Genomic DNA, 17,765 nt, shown 5'->3' on the forward strand with positions numbered 1-17,765 from the left:
TGACAAAACGACTTTCAGGTACTTGAAAATGACCTCTCAAGGTTGAAACATGTCGCACCAAGAAAATAAATCCGTGGAAGAAAACGAAGTCGTTTTGTCATGTGTGAACTTCAACTTCCACAAAGCTGGAAACCATTGAATGTATCAAAATTGGATAACGTTTATGAAAAAATTGTGAATTGCTTAAAATTTCCCCTCTGTTTTCTACACAACTTTGGAGTAATGATAGATTTCATTGTGCACAATAACTTTAAATTTTTAGTTTCATGGATGATCTGGAGGTATTTGGTACTTCACACGAGAAAATTTATTCCAGTTTCACACAGCTGTTTGTTTAACAAAGGATCTGACGTCTGTTAGTATGCTTAAAGTCTTAAACGTACCATATCACCGGTCAGATACTTCGCCGGATCGGTCGCGATTGGTAAATCATTACATTACCTCCTGCATCAGATTATTCGCTGATGAAAGTTGTTGGCACGCATAAAGGGCATGGTTTCATTTAGCCAAGTTGGATAACAGAAAAGGTTTTGGCAGAAATAATATTAACCCCTTGCGCTGTAATGACGAGTCTAGTCCGTCATGAGCTTTCGATACAAAACAGCGCAATGACGAGTATATCTCGTCATCGGATTTTCATAATTTTGGGGAACACATATAAAGAATATTTGCGGCATAGCCCTGAAGAAATTAGGATTCGTCAAGCGTATTAAGGGAAGATTTTCGGATGCGAAAGTAAAAGAAAGGTGCTATTTCGCTCTCGTCCGACCGCACGCGCGTTTCGTCAAAAACTGCTACGGGCGTACAGACAGTGTTACCCAGATGTTAAGCGAATTAGGCTGGGAGCCGTTGGAGACTCGGAGGCTGCGCGCTAGGCTTAGACTGCTTGAACAATTGAGAATGGATATCTTTAAGAGCGACACAGAGAACATAATATTAGAGCCACACTATATTTCCAGGTCCGATAAAAGCGATAAATTAAGAGAGATGTTTTGCCGAACGGATAGATATGGGAATTCGTTTTTCCCCCGAACCATAAAGGACTTTAATAAACGCTAGTCCCAACCTCGTTAGAGCACTTCAATTTTTTTTATTAGCTGTAAACGGCTGGTGTCCCAACACCCCCTGCCACACGCCTTTTAGGCGGCTTGCGGGGTGATATGTAGACGTAGATGTAGATGAATTTTAGCACAATTTAGAGGAACAATATAATTATTTCGAAAGCTTAACAATGTCAAAACATTCACAGTATATGTATATTAATAGTTCATACTTCATGAAACATAACGTATTGGAAGGATAAAATATGGGGATCGGGTTGGTGTGGTGGCTAGAGTGTTGGCTTCCCACCCGGCGGGCTCGGGTTCAAATCCCGGCAGTGGCAGAGAATTTTCAGCCCGATCCCTGCTTGAATGTTGTGTGGAGGACATTTCAAGCGCAACACTCCGTCCGTCGGATGGGACGTTAAGCCGTGGTCCCCTTGGCGCATTTCGTTAAGAGCAGGCTATCGCCGACGCCGGGTTTCTCTCCACCCTTCCTTCCACAACCTTCCCTCATGGCGCAAATGACCTAAGCTGTCGGTCGCCTCCTCCAAATATATACCATACCAGGATTAAAATGAATATCTTGGAGTAGCGATAGCTGTGTTCTCCATGTTTAATAATCACCTTTTATTTCACGGTCCTACGTTGATTGCAAATCACAAAATTTCATTTTATTACCTACCATTCAAAAGAAAACCACAGAAAAAAAATAATGGAGAATAGGATCACGATGTTCGGAAAATAAATCGAAGTGGAACGAGTTAACACAATATGAATAACGTGATACGAGAGCAGGACATGTATCTTTTTCCCTCTCTCATTTCAGTATTGCTACAGTGATCCATTCAATGATATCAGATGCAGACAAGTGTTACGGTAGGTATAGGTTTTATGACAAATTTGAAGTTTTTCATAGAATTGTGACAATTTATTTTTGTTATCAATGGCATCATTAACAGAAATTTTCTCGAAAACGGGGTAATATTGCAATTACTCACTACAAAATTACCATACTAATGAGCTAAAAAGGATGAGGTAGTGTTCTATTTAAGGGCAAAGGATGTTCGCATTTACCCATGCACTAAGGTGGAGTACATGCACTTACTTGGATTCAACGAAAAGGAAATTAGAAGGAATATCGAACTAGGGAGAACAGTGAGCGAACTAAATCACGAGACATCAAGTCAGATAATTTGCTGCTCAAAATTGAAGTTTTTCTGAGAAATACCTGATTTTGTACGGGGAAACACATGGCTGAAGTACTAGCGAGATTCGTACGAAGTTAATTAGTCATTCACAATCTACCTTTTCAAAAGCTAACAAAAGGGGTTAAGGAGGACAGTGGAATACGAGTGAACACGACTCCTGGATCATTGTTATCAAAGTGGCCATCTTGAACGATATAGATTTTGTAATCTTCCTCTCTCTGTAACTGCACAACTCAAATTAAACTCGTTCAATAGAGAAATAAAACATGGTTATTTGTGAAACGAAGTCACAATCCTTCACCGGCATTGATTCTAGGCGATATTCTGACGTATACCGAACGTATAAACGAAAATTAATAAATTACAAACTATAAGATAAATTGCACGAAATGAAAAAACAATAAGTACAGTGATTTCCATAATTGTACATAATCATTAGGTTGGGCGTGATAATAAAAGGTAATTCTTCAAAATTCGGGTTGTTTTAAATGTTCATGTTTTCATTTTGTATTAGCCATGTAATTACATTATCTTTTATAGGAAATTTTAAAATGTTCCAGTGAGCGTTTCGCTTAATTTTTTTTGACCAAGTCTCTTCACCACTAAATAAATCATCTGTAAGTAATTCTTCCCTCAATTTTCCGAACACTCCTGATTTCATGACCCAGACCGGTCAAATGTTTAACGACATCATTTATACGACTACAATAAAGTAAACTGGAAACCATATGAGATGAATTTTCAGGTCGAAAATTTTTCGCACGTGGCTGGCCATGCAAACATGCCATTAGTCCAATCGGGCCTAACGACCTTAGCCATTCATTTCACGCCTCAATCGATCAAATCATTACGGCCCGGCGGAGGCAAATACTGAGACCGCAATCGCTATGGGAAGAATAACTTGGTAATCCCCAGGGACCTTTCCGTCGGGTGACGGGCGGATTACGATCATCAGACATTCAGAATGCAAAACCATCGTAATCAACAGATTGGCAGCTTCAGTACATTTCCCTATCCTGATTTCCTCTTTCCTGGACCATAAATTCACATCCATAAGATTATTCCTCAAGCTATCACCCATGAATGTGCGCGTTTGTTCCAGTCTGGCCAATATTCAAAGTCCAGTTCTCTTGAAGGATCCTTTCCAAGATCTAAGAGCCCAAGTGTGGCTAGGAAAAAAGACGAATTACAATGCTAATACCGAAACTGAAAATTTATGTCTTCAATCTTCCGTTTAATATTTACAAGACGACAAGGAATAAAATTATCTCTCCCATTCTAATCATCCCTTAAACTTAAAGTGCACGTCATTTGTTAGCACAGACATGCCAATTTTTTCTCAGGGCAATTCTTGTATATTTCACCGCCGTTCACGCGGAGGGTTAGAAATATTACAAATACCGCTCTGCGCGGCATTAGCGCAGGTTTGAGGCTCTCAACCGGTTGTGGCTTCTTGGAAGTCCTTTCTCCCTCGCCTAACACCTAGTGCCATGAGCCTCGGTATAATTGCCACGGGAATTAAAGAACCTGGATAGCATAGTGGTCTGCGCAGTGGCCCGGAAAGCCAAAGGTTCGATTCCCGGTCCAGGTGAAATTTTTCTCATGGCAATTCTTGTATATTTCACCGCCGTTCACGCGGCAGGGTTAGAAATATTACAGACATGCCTGTGAAGTAATATAAGGATAACCATCTTTTTACTTGATGTCCCATGTCTCAAGATATTATCGATACAAAAATGTTCAGTCTCCCTTTTATTATCAATTAACCTGTATAAAGAGTTGTATGAACACTATTGCGGATCCGACACCAATAATGATGGAAAGGTATCATCAATAAATGAAGCCAGACAGCCCATTTGTATTTCAATACTTGACACTAAATAAGATTGGCAGTAAGCGAGGTTGGGAAGAGGGCGTTATGCATTAAAAGATGAAGTTCTAACGAAACAGCAACGATTTTTTTGGTCGGATATCAGATGATACATGGCGGGTGAAAGTGCATCATCAGGTGACATTAGATAAACGGAATATAAGGCAACATTGCTCACACCACTAGTCAGTTACACCTGGATCAGACTCCTTGCCTTAGGACTGCAACCTCGACACGGTGGAAAGATTTGGGACGGCCAATGACCCCTAAAGCTACAATGACTCGGTAGGTCCTCATATCTCCCGGTCGGTGCACCCACGGTGGATAGGCCGAGATGTAAGAAACCCGAGGCCTTTAGTGCCACGAATTATTACAATAGGAGATTATCTAGTCGGCCTCTAGATGTGCTGTCACCCATCGGGCATTTTAATGGGTCTGCTAAAGTAGCCACACACGTCGCTGGTGGGCAGAGTCATCCAAATTTCACGGAGAAATTAGCTAAAATTGGGCACAGTCGACCGGAATTTATATTTTTGGTGATTGGATATTTCAAATTCAGAACTTTTGAATGCTATTCCTCGCGAGTGTGAAAACTACACTGCCAATTCGAAGAAAAATTGATAGCTTTGCACTCATGCACTGAATAGTTAAGGCCTTTTAAACTTTGTAAAAATCCTTAGCCTTTTCCTAACCTTATCTTTGCACTAATCACTGCGGCGCACATTTGTTAAAATAGATTTGAATGCGTGGTAACAAAAACCACGCTTCAACGAGATAAACTGGGACCTTCTCTATTTAAGTACCCCATCCTGAAAACTTGGAATACAATCAAATGAGCGTCGGAAACTCATCAAACCTCTGATGCCGGATTTCCCGACAACTTCCCTTCCATACGAAATCATCAAGACACTGAATCCGCATAAAACATAGAGGTAATTATTATTATAGTATTCTACCGATTAAGGTAGGTTTCCATGGAGTATTCGAGAAGCGCTCTGGGAGCCTCCCTTTCCTTCCAGCACTGCCTTCTTAAATTCACTGTAAGGCCTACTCTCTTTCAATCTATCCAAAAATCCTATTCTTTTCCTTCCCCTCCCTCGTTTCCCTAACATTCTACCCTCCAACACCATTTTCAACATCCCCTCCCCGCTAAGTACTCGCTCCATCCATACCTTCTGTCTCCTGCGTATCTCATCTAAAAGCTGCCTCTCCTCGCCAACCATATCCAGCACTTCGTCGTTCCTTTTCCTCTCCGTCCATTTCACCCTCTCCATTCTTCCCCATACCCACATCTCGAATGCCTCCAATCTTCTCTCGTCTTCTTTCCTCAGTGTCCACGTTTCCGCACCGTAGAGAGCTACACTCCAAATCAAACTCTTCACCAGCCTTTTCTTTAAACTCTTACACAACGATCCTCTCAGAAGCTCCATCCTGTTCATGAACGCCTCCTTCGCTAATGCTATTCTCTTCCTGATGTCCTTACTACAGTATCCGTTTTCCTCTAACGTACTGCCTAAAAAGTAGAGTAAGAAAAAACTTAAACCTAATACCTCTAAGAACATTAAATACTCATTTCGTCCGACGTCAAACCACCATTGTGTGTGCGATGCCCACCGCTCAATTTGCATAAAGCATCATCACAATTATGACCGGAATGCACGATGCAAAATAAAAATGTATTGCACGTCGATCAAAATCCACGATGGGTTACAATACATTTATTTATAGGCTGACTGCAGAAACCTCTTTTTTAATTTTATTCCTTTCAGGGTAGAGCTAGATGGCAGGTTTTCCCACCTTCATTCCAGTTATAATTTATAATGTAAATAAATATTATAATTACTAACAATAAACATGACAAAATTGATGATATAATTGATATATCCATCATATAGAATCAAGACCTATCTTCCAAGACACTGAATCAGCACTAAACAAAGGGTAAACAAGAGGTAAAGAGAAAGGAAAAAAAACTCAAAATTAATACCTCTAAGAACATCAAATACTCGTTCCGTCCGACGTCAAACCACCATTGTGTGTGCGATGCCCACCGCTCAATTTGCATAAAGCATCATTTCCCACGGCTGGTCTCCGTCGTGAACTAAATTAGGCGACGGCCCGAGGGTAGGGAATTGGGTGAACGGCAACATTACATTCTGAGCCACCGAATTAATACGGGCCGGGACCCAAATTCAATGCGTTCGTTTCCTAACGCGAAATGACTTTTCCCCGAGTTTCACGGAAAGAGGGGGGATGACAAAAATAGTATAAAACACAACCAGGAGAGGACGGAGCGAACCTGACTCCGCACTCGCCAGCGGCTGGAAAGGATTAGATGGGATATGCTGGTAGTAATTTGGAGTGGAGACGGTTAATGGAAGAAAGATCCGAGGCAAGAAAAACGTGAAAAGATCACGTGACACTATGAAAATACTAGTCACGGGTAAATTCAAATTTTTTTACGGTAAATCACGAGCAGATACCCGGTTAAGATAACCCATTACAACCCGCCATTTTCAATGTTGCTTCTATATTATGTCTAACCAAAAATGTAGGGGAGTGAGGGGCAAGAGTCCGCATGGGGCAAGATTCCTTTCCCGAATTATTTCTCTAAATACCTGGATGGTGCCACTTGTAGTCACTCAGTTTCATTAACGTGACCAAATGATATGCTGGTAGTAATTTAGAGTGGAGACGGTTAATGGAAGAAAGATGCGAGGCAAGAAAAACGTGAACAGATCACGTGGCACTATGAAAATACTAGTCACGGGTAAATTCAAAATTTATTACGGTAAATCACCAGCAGAAACCCGGTTAAGATAACCCAATACAACCCGCCATTTTCAATGCTGCTTCTATATTATGTCTAACAAAAAATGTATACGTTTTCGTCTCTATTCAGGAATGATTAAAATTACTTGTTCTTTTAAGCTGTAAAGTTTAATGGCGAAATATGTAGCAGCCACAATTATTATGATTGAGTAGAAAATTCTCACATTTAAAAAGTGAAAAGTCTTGAGATTTAATTTCTCCCACAAGCAGCTCTGGGTTAGAAATGGTTAAAACCATTTTCCGGCTATTTGAGCCGACCATAGTCCTATTTTCAATAAAAAACGTGAATCGATTTACATCACGGAATTAATTTGATAATAACCTGACCAGTAGGTCTGTGACGAGGAAAAGTTTATTTGTTATCATCATTCTTAAAGTATAATGAGTATATAATAGCCTTAGTTTTTCTGTCTAAATAATCGTATATACTCTACCATTTATCAACACATTTGTATAGGTACTTACGAATGTTTCAGAGCATAAGCGGCATTTAGAAAAGGAAGAGAAGATGTAGTTTGCTGTCCACCTCCTGCTTGGAGGGCATCGGGCAGACTTCATACCAGAGATGGTATACAAGGAGAAAAATGGGACCAGGAAAATATATTCGATTGTATTTTGTTACGGCTGTTAATAAATACAGCCATAACCAATAAAAACGACCTTCACTTCCATTTCGCACTCCTTGGCCTATCTCGGATAATCAAAGTCAAACCCTCCTCACAACGGTAACTATGTTTTCAGTCCTTATAATCCTGCAGTGCGGTGAAACATGCTGACTAGAATGAATTGTTCATATTGAATAGAATTTTGCAAATAATTATTCCTTTTCTGTGATGCGGATACTCTGCTTAACTCAGGAGAGGGCGCGGCGAAAAATGTAACAGTAGAAGGCGCGTGGGGTGTCAAAGAAAATATTTTTTTTTCTCTTTCCCTGGATATAATTATGCTCTGTTTCCTTTTTTTTAATATGTCCACCGAATTAAATTATTTTTAATTAACTAATAATTATTCTTATTAAATAAAGAAGAACCATGGGGTGATATATACCCCGCGCACCCTTTCATGGGTTAAGGAGAATACGGGACAACTTAGCTGGCTACATTATGAGGCACGATGCCCTGATGAAAAATATCGTACAAGGCAACTGGACGGTAAGAAGAGCGAGGGACGACCCCGAATGAGTTACATGGGGCATTCTATAAAGGATGTATAAGAGAAGAAATAAGTCACTATGATAAGGCTAATGGAATGGATAGCTGCGTCAAACCAATCTTAGGATTGTTAACTTATGATAATGATTAAAATCCTGATACTTCTCCTCCTACGAGTGTTTTATATTTAATGAAAATCAACAAAGAACTAAGTGCAGAAGGCTAAGTTTTTAAATTTACCTTTTCTCCAGCTATTAAGGACTGATTACATTACATTACTGACCGCGGTACATTAACCCGTGCCAGTTAATGTCTGTGTATGAACGTATGAATACGAGTCACGAGTTTGATTCCCACTTGGGTGACATTTTCTCCATTGGTTATGTGTCAAGTTATGTTTACCTATGATGACATATCGCACAAAAACCCTATTTTCTGTGCAGGGCCGGATTTACCGTAAGGCAAAATAGGCACATGCCTAGGGGCGTCGAAATCCAAGGGGCGCCTTCTGTTAGGCAATGATCTGTACTGGAGGCGACCTGAAGGGCACCGCCGTCAGCAGGCTTATTATGTGGGTTCCGTCTGCCTGCAGGTGCCCTCTTTACTAGGGCTTTAAATGTGCTAATTGCAAGTTAAACTGTTCCATGCAGTTTTAATCCAAGCTGTTTTTTTATTGAATTGTTTATATTTACCTTGCGTAAAAAAAGTATAAACTTATGCCGCCAGCCATATATCTGTTTATTCCTTTTTTTACGAACTTTACCTCATACCTATGCCTCATAAAAATCGGAAAGGGGGGGCTCAAGTGAGGAGGGGCGCTCAATGGAGAGTACGAGTCACGAGTTTGATTCCCGCTTGGGTGACATTTTCTCCATTGGTTATGTGTCAAATTATGTTTACCTATGATGACATATAGCACAAAAACCCTGTATGCCTAGAGCGCAACTTTGGGAAAATCCGGCCCTGTTTCTGTGGCCATCAGTCGATAAGGTACCATAACACGAGCATAATTTTGATATTGCGATAAAAATGATTTCACCGGGTTCCTGGGGCCTAACCCCTTAAGGAAGAGGACAATAAAGGAGAGAAGCGAGTATGGTGGGAGGGGAGGAATGCAAGCAGAAACAGAGAGAGAAAGAGAGAGGAAGAAAAGACAGCGATTTTAAACTCCTTTCCTTCCCATTTCCGCTTGCACCACAGTTCAACGGGCCAGCTTGAATATTTGAATATGTATGTTTTATCTGCCCTCGGAAGAAGGAGGAGGAGGAGAGGGGGAAGGGTTTGCGGGCGGCTGGAAGAAATCTGGAGAAGTGGGTGGGAGGAGAGGTTTTTGGAACGGGGTTGGAGGGTATATATGGGGAAGTTCGGTCGTTGCTGGAAACCAAATTTCCTATCAGAATTCAGTCCCAATCTCTCGCGATGAATAATACCAAAGTAGGAAGAGGGGAGTTTTTTTTTCGGGGGGGCAGGGGGGAGGGCCAAGATGACGAAAGAAAGGTCGGGGTAGCGGGAGGGGAGAAAAAAGAGTCAAGAAGGAAAGAAAAAGGAAATATCGCCCAGAATTTCGAGTCCAGAGATGATAAAAAAAAACATTTTGGGCAAACGTGATTTGCGGGAAACGGGGGAGAGAAAAAGGCATGATTTGATGGGGGACATGCCTACACGAGTTGAGGCTAGCACTGAATTGACGTATTTTGTTGATCTAGGAAAAATAATTACGGGAATTAACCTCGGGGAACTTATGCTCCTCGTTTTATTGCAGATTGATTTATTATAATCAGGTTTTTCTACACAAGCTAACTAAGGATAAACAAATGATATTTTAATCCTGGAAACCCATTAAAATACCTTCCATCGCGGTTGAAACGAAAGAAGTCTCCGTTTTGAGGATGTTCGAGCGAAGCACCGACTTTGATGGCTCCTAACTCGGGAACAAGTCATTGCAGCCGAAGTTGAGTACATGTTAGATGCGCATCTCCGCTTTGCATAGTGCAAATTAAAGAATTGCATTTGCGGCATTCCTACGTAACAGACCGGACGATATATCAAACCCAGGATAGAGGAACATGAACGTGCCACGGAGAAGTAGTTCCGCCGTCTCGAAGCACGTGTGATCGAAACCTGGCCACACTGTGGATTTCGATGAGCCTGAAGTCCTGTGCAATGAAAGCCGTTACTATCCTAGGCTAATCCGAGAAGATATAGAGATAACTAAGCATCCTGAGAACTGCAACAGAGAAGACGGTAACACATTAGCCAACACATGGAAGAGGGTCTTCAAAATCAATGACCAATCAGAGCCCACCTGAGATCCAACCAATCAGAACAGACCTCCGATCCCCAAAGTGACCTATATAAGGCGGCCAAATTTATGCGAGCACTTCATCAACCAACAACAACAGCATCATTTTACACGGCGGTCTACGTGGGGTTTCGCCGGTTTCCCTCAAGTCTCGGACGAGTGTCGGACTATTGGCCATCCCGGAGGAAAAGAGTTCCAGCATTTTTGACTTTTACCATATCTGCTACAAGCTCACAAACAATGTATAAATAATAATAACTATGTGACATGCCCTGAAGAGGAAATATTTCCTACAACGGGGACCTACTGTAAATAACTATAACTCTACCTTACTATGTAAATATGTTCATGTACACTGTAGTATGGAAATAAACCTTTTTGAAATTGAAAAAAATGCATCACTACTTCTGACCTGAAGACGCCAGCAGGATGGCTGGAGAAACTGTCATCACCTAAGGACGGCTCAACGCGGAGGAACGCCCGGAAGCTGAGACTCTTACATAAAAGACTAGTTGCTTAGATCAGTCCGATCGTATCATTACAGCCATCTTTCTTTGTATGTCTGTGATAAATATATAACTGGTTAAATAAGTAGGTTGTTGACACTATAATCGAATTGTCGCTCTTATATTAGTTACAGTTTGATTTGTAATTATAATTAGCTTATTTGTTTAATTTTTATTTGTTACAAGTGCACTTTAAATTACCAGTCTTGATGTAACATGTGTACCAATTTATATAAAAGAAAAAGCAAATTAACAGTATGACTAAAAGTTGTTATAAAAGATCCAAAATAGATATCGTGGATTTAGCAGTAAATCGTGGGTATGATCGCGGCTTACAATTAAGTTTAACCAGGGAATAAAAAGCAACGGTTTAATTTTTGGTCGGCTGGATATTTTGGCACACTCAGCAGGGATTCGCTAGTTAAACTATGAGGGTTAACCTTATCCGATTTAACGTAATTCGACGGTAAATAATGAACGCCTTTCTTAGCTTTCCTTCTCCTCCTCCGAGGACGTGTTTACAGACTCTCGGCTCTTCTCAAGTGCAATTAAATGCTGACTCTCCTCACAGTCAAAATTAGGGTTTTTGGGTCGGCCGAAGAAGAATAAAGGTTTCAATGCGGAAGAAATTGAATTACATGGGATAATCAGTGAGCAAACTCGAGTGCTTGGCGTAACAAATGGAATTAAACTAAACCATTAGCATGTGCAAGAATACATTTTTAAAAAGGAGAGCACAAATTAGAGCAGGCAGGTCAATCTTCCAAAAGCTTAGTTTTTCTGCTGGCAAAATTATTAAAAGTAAGGAAATAAAACTTTGTAAGGTTCACTGTTATTTAATTATGGGCACGACCCGGGTTTCGTAACTTGGTTACATCGTCAGGTGACTGATCTTGCATGCATCATACATTTATACACAAAGTACACAAGTGACAGTGAGGACATCTATCGGAAAGGAAAAGGACTGGTTGAAAGGGCGGGGGTGAGGGTATGATGCATGCAAGATCAGTCCATGCAAGATCCTGACGATGTAACCAAGTTACGAAACCCGGGTCGTGCCCATAATTAAATAACAGTGAACCTTACAAAGTTTTATTTCCTTACTTCCAGTATGGAGAGGTTTCACAAAGTAAAGCCTGAAGTTATTAGTTATAAAATTATTAAAATTTAATTTTTGTTTACATATGAACCAAAATTGTGTAATTGCAGTTTTTGATTCATAAAATCTGATGATCTCAGCAGCAGAAATCTTAAGTAACCTTTACACCCTTTTTTTACTATTAACTTTGTGTCATCTACGGGCATGATTCATATGCCCAAGGACATGATATGTGTCTACGGACAGAAGACGGAAGAGGGATAGTATGTGTTTGCTCACAAAAAAATCAAAAATCGTTTATTTTAAATTAAATAATTTGTTTTATTTGTAATTGGACATTATATGACTGTCGAGAAAATATCTATTGTGGTATTCTGGAGGATTATCAGTTCAGTAAAAATAAAGACTACGGAGATAAAAAAGCTCAGAAAACAGTTCACCAATACCGGTCATCCCACTGCGCCAACGAGTTTCCAAATATTTCTATCTACCCAGTTTGACCAGATACTCACGCCAAAATCATAAAATTATTATACCAATGACAGTTAATTTACCAGATGACAAAATTATGACAGTGAAAACACGTTGCCGTCTTTCATAAATATATTTGTGATGCCTCGACTTGCACCCGCTTCGGCGCTTTCCGTGCGAAGGCATTTGATAACTTCGGCAAACTAGCAATAGCTAATTCATCATGAATACAGATTTTCCACTTTATTCATAAGAACATTAGCGAAAAAATATGATAAATATTCAATTACTAACAGTGCCTATACTATTTTAAAGGCTACAATCAACTATACTAGACGTGAAAATTGGCAGTTATGTGTCCATCATCTTTCTTGTCATCTTCGTCCACTTGATATTCGTACATTACTTAAAGTAGCTTAATTAATGACATCACACAGGGTGAAAAGTCCGTCCATTTTATCAGCCACTCAATTAAAAAGTAATTGAGGCCATTTTCACACGAAGAGCTTTAAAAAAAAAACTTCGATATACAGGTATCACAGAGAAAGCAATATGTATTCGTCATTACTTCCCCCATTTATACTACCAGAGTCGTCTATCCATGGCAATGAAGTTTTCCGTTCCATTTGTAGCCTCGAGGGCATTACATTATTGGCATTACTCGCTCCAATAACCCTGACAGTCGGGATTTGGAAAAAAATAGCCGAAAATTATGCAGGGTCAGAGAATGAAAGAAAAAACTTCGTCCAACTTCCAACTAACTGCCTCACTTTCTCGCCCCGCTGTCGTCCGAGACCCTCATTTCTGGCTAATCTTAATGTTCCATTAACTTTTTATGCATGCTTGATGAACTCAACTCATTGCGAGGCAGAGAGCGGAACTAAAGGAAAAGAATTATCCATAATTTCGTGCAATATTCATCCTCACCCTCTGCGGCTAAATCCTCTGAGGAGAGCGGATATTCATTCTCGTTGCAGACGTAGAAAGGCTTACCTGAAAAGAAAGAAGAACTCAAATGAGAGAAGTAATTACAGGAGTTCATTCACACGTCATTTCAATTTTTTTTCCAAAAATGTGAAGGATAAAATTTGAAAAATAAACTAAGATCTCGTGACATTTCCCTCACAATTCCCTCGACAATTCTTTGAGTAATGAACTGTTTGATTAGTGAATATAATGAAAAAGTGAGTGAATCACATAAGAGAATTCCATCGCTCAAATATAAGAAAAATGTTGTAAAAAATATTAGGTTAGGGAAAAAGAAATCAATTATTTTGTATGAGCTTCAGGAAATTATTTGAAATGATTCGGATTCGGAGAACTATAGTAAGCGTTTTTCTCTATCTTCTCTTGATGCCAATTTCTTAACACTCAGGAAGTTTTGCAATGCGAGAAAAAGATGGTAATCGCTTGGTACCTGGTCTGTACTATACGGTGGATGCAATAAAACTTTCTATCTAAGCTCCCGGAGTTTCTGGCGAGACACTACAGATGTGATCTTGCGTTATCCTGATGGAACACAATACCTATTCAGTTGGCCAGTTCTGGCCGTTTCTGGTCAATCGCTATCTTCAAACGGTCCAGTTGTTGACGGAAGTGACCCTTATTTAATGTTTTGCCTTATGGAAACATCTCATGATGAATGATTCCTTTCTAGTTCCACGAAATGCAGAGAAGAACCTTAGTGGCCGTTAGTCCTGGTTTGGCCACCTATTGAGTCGCTTCTCCGCACTATGACCATGATCGTTTTCGCACATTATTGATGTATGTAATCCACTTCTCACCCCCAGTCACCCCCCGTTTAAGAAATGGGTCGCCTTCATTCCGTTTGCTTAAGGCTTCGCAGATGGAAATTATAATCGATCCATCATTTTTTGTGTTAATTGGTGTGAAACCCAACCATCGAGCTTCTTTTTCAATTCAGCTTTGTGAATATGGTTTAAAACTGTTTTATGGTCGATCTGCAGCTCCTGGACGACGTTAGGACTACTAACATGCCGGTTAACTTCAATTATTTCCGTGATTTTATCGACATTTTCGATGACTGGTCTACCCTTGCATGGTGCATTTTCAGCATCAAAAATTCCTAATAGGAATCGACAAAACCAAAATTGCTGGTAATCAGCTGTTGAAGTATGGGGACCATAACCACTATTCAAAATATCCGCCACCTGGCTTGCATTTTCGCCTTTATCAAAGAAAAAATGTAAAATGTACAAAATTTTCTCGCTATTGACCTTATTTTTAAAACCCTGAAAACTAACAATTGATGGACCAAACAATAAACAGCAATTAAATTTATTTAGTGTGAAATGTCACCTTGACAACGAGCTTAAAATTGAAATCGTCAGACTTTACGTGGTATCGATATCTACTGCCATTTAATGACAAAATAATAAATACCGATTCCCTTTTCCCCAACCTAATATACTGTCATACAATTTATGGCTTGCACTCAGTAGAGGAAGTAATGAATAGCTTTTTTTCGTGAGCTTCATACTTTCTCACTAAGAGGAAGTATAAAGCTCACGAAATCGATTAAATAGTCAATAACGGAAAATTATCCCCATTGAGGACGATCAACATAGAAGCCTTATCTGATGTCATAGGTTATGCTATTAAATTTTGCGCATTGCTATGTCTTCCGTGCTTCTAGATATATTCAATCAAACGTGAGGAAACTTTTGTAAATTTCCATTGATTTGGGCTTATAATTTCTTTCTCTCGGTACTAGTTCCGATACTGGAGCTAAAATAACTTTAAAGGTGACAAAATCTTAAATACACAGAGTAGTTCTTGAAATATAAAATCCGCAGCATTGAAATTAACCTCTAAATATATTGCGGAACATCAGTGTTATAATAGAGATTCATTTGACAGTGAAGTCTTTAAGAATTAATGCCCAAACAAACATCGTGTTATGAGTATCATGACTGGCATTTCACTAAACTGTGTAAGAGTTAAGTTAACTACAAGTATACTTTTTCAAGTAGTATTTGGCAAGGTTTTCAAATATGTATATTCCCAGGTGTTACCTTTCGTTCTCACATAATGAAACATAGAATGATAGTAACAATGGTGAGTTCACTGAAACGATGTTGATAGAATACCGCAAAACATCAGATTGTAACAAAAAAATTGTACAAGTAAATGGGACTAATACCTGATAAGTCAAACAAATTAATACTCTACATTAGCAATAACATATTTATATTAAAGGTTTGTTTTACGGTTAACAGTTTCAGGCTATACATAATGTTTTTATGTACTTGGTAGAGATCGATGCGATGACGATAGGTGACGAAGTTTATAGGCTATTGACACCCCGGCAAACTAACCACCTAAAGTATAGATACTTTATGACTGCTTATTTTACATTTATATTAAATATTTCATAAGTTATTTTTTATTTATATACTTTCAATTTAAGTCCCGTAACTAAATATTGTAAATTTGTACTAATTTTTTGGTATGCTCCTTTTTCATTTATATTACCCTTCCATCTTTCACTACATTTCGCCTGCCTCAGTCAAAATCTTTTAAATTCTTCTGCAGAAGAGATACAGCATATTCACCATCACAAACATTGCACTACTCCACTGCTTTCGGCGCGATAAGGAGAAAAGAGACGACGACAGCGAGGAATATTAGCGAGTGTTGTAAAGAAGAGGAGGCTTTTCAATATTTTAAATTTGTATCCATTACTTTTTCATGTTCTTTTGCATTAAAATTTAGATAATAATTAATAACGTCTTGTAATAAAAGTTTGGCAATGAAATGCAAAAATGTTTGCCGACGTTTCGATATTTTCTTATATCATCTTCAGGGATTAATTGCACTTTGTTTTCCGACTGTAAACAAAGTAAACGTACCCCAAGACCTTATTAATTATTACCTATTTAAATTGAGGTCAGGAGAAAGAAATCGATTTACATTTAGAATTTAAGTCCAGAACCTAAATTTGTATACTCTTCTTATTACTAGTATTATCTTATATATTTAGTATTTATCAGTATTATCTTAAATATTTAGTATTTATAAGTATTATCTTATATATCTTATCTCTTCTATATTTGTTATTATCTTAGTATCATCTTTGAGTATTCTTTTGCGTTTATATACTTTGCATTGAAATTATGTATGCTGGGTGTTGTCGGGAGAGAATCTTAGGATAGCTCTCTTTCTTTCTATGCACTAAGATTTTGATAACAGAGTCAGTTCCACTTTGGTAATACTAGTTTCAACCGCTAGGTCGTCATCATGAGGTACAATGTACAAAAGGTACAAATGTACAAAGTACGCGTTGTGCAAAAATAAAATTTGTGGAAAAATGCTATCTTGAATTCTTACACCAATATGTATCCTTTCCATTACATCTCGCCTACCTCATTCAAAAATCTTTTAAATTCTTCTGGGGAGGTGAGACAACATATTCGGCAACACAAACCTTGCGCTACGCCACTGTTTTAGGTGCGTGAAGGAGAAACGAGGTGAGGACAGTGAGGAAGAGTAGCAAGTGTTGCAAGGAAGAGGAGGCTTTTCAATAGCTTTCCGCGGCGGCAAATATTGACCGCTCGCCCCAATTGGATCAAAAGGGCAGGGAGGCGTGGGAGAAAATGGGTGGCAAATATCGGTCCCCACACGCAGGGGCGGAGATAATGGGGCACGGGGTCGCACGGGGTGGGTTAAAAAGGGAGTTGATTTACCAGCCAGCCGCCCCTTTGCCACGGAGGCGGTGATTGAGATCAACGTGCGACAATAACGTCTCCACGTCTTCGATTTCCTCGCAGGAGCGTCAAGGTGGGTTTCCCGAGAGGCAAGGGGAGGCATTACGGCGGAAGGATCATTGTGTGTTTACGTCTGTAATGACAGGCATGACGGGAGTCTAAATAAATTCATTCATTGTTGTAGGAGTCTCAACTCCTTTAGAAACATAGTGTTAAATTAGAATACGTGCGTTGACAATGGAGATAGGGGTAACACAGGAATCATACAACAATATGAAAAAACTGAATTTCTTCTTGTAACACTAAGTGAACATTATCGTATCCATAAACAAATAAATCAACAAGCAAAGTCGACAAAATTCTTAGTTGAGGAATGAAACTCAAAAGTTTACGCAAAAGGCTGAGAAAAATTACTGTCGTAGAGTTGGTGGTTTCCGGCGATACTTCGTGGAATTTGTAGAACATTTTGGATGAAGAAAATTTTAACTTTGTTTTTCCACAGAATTTTTATTAAAACACGACCATGGATTCGACGATTAACGTCATATTGCGGTCC

The sequence above is a fragment of the Ischnura elegans genome, chromosome 12 (genome assembly GCF_921293095.1).
Source record: "Ischnura elegans chromosome 12, ioIscEleg1.1, whole genome shotgun sequence".
Taxonomy (NCBI): Eukaryota; Metazoa; Arthropoda; class Insecta; order Odonata; family Coenagrionidae; genus Ischnura; species Ischnura elegans.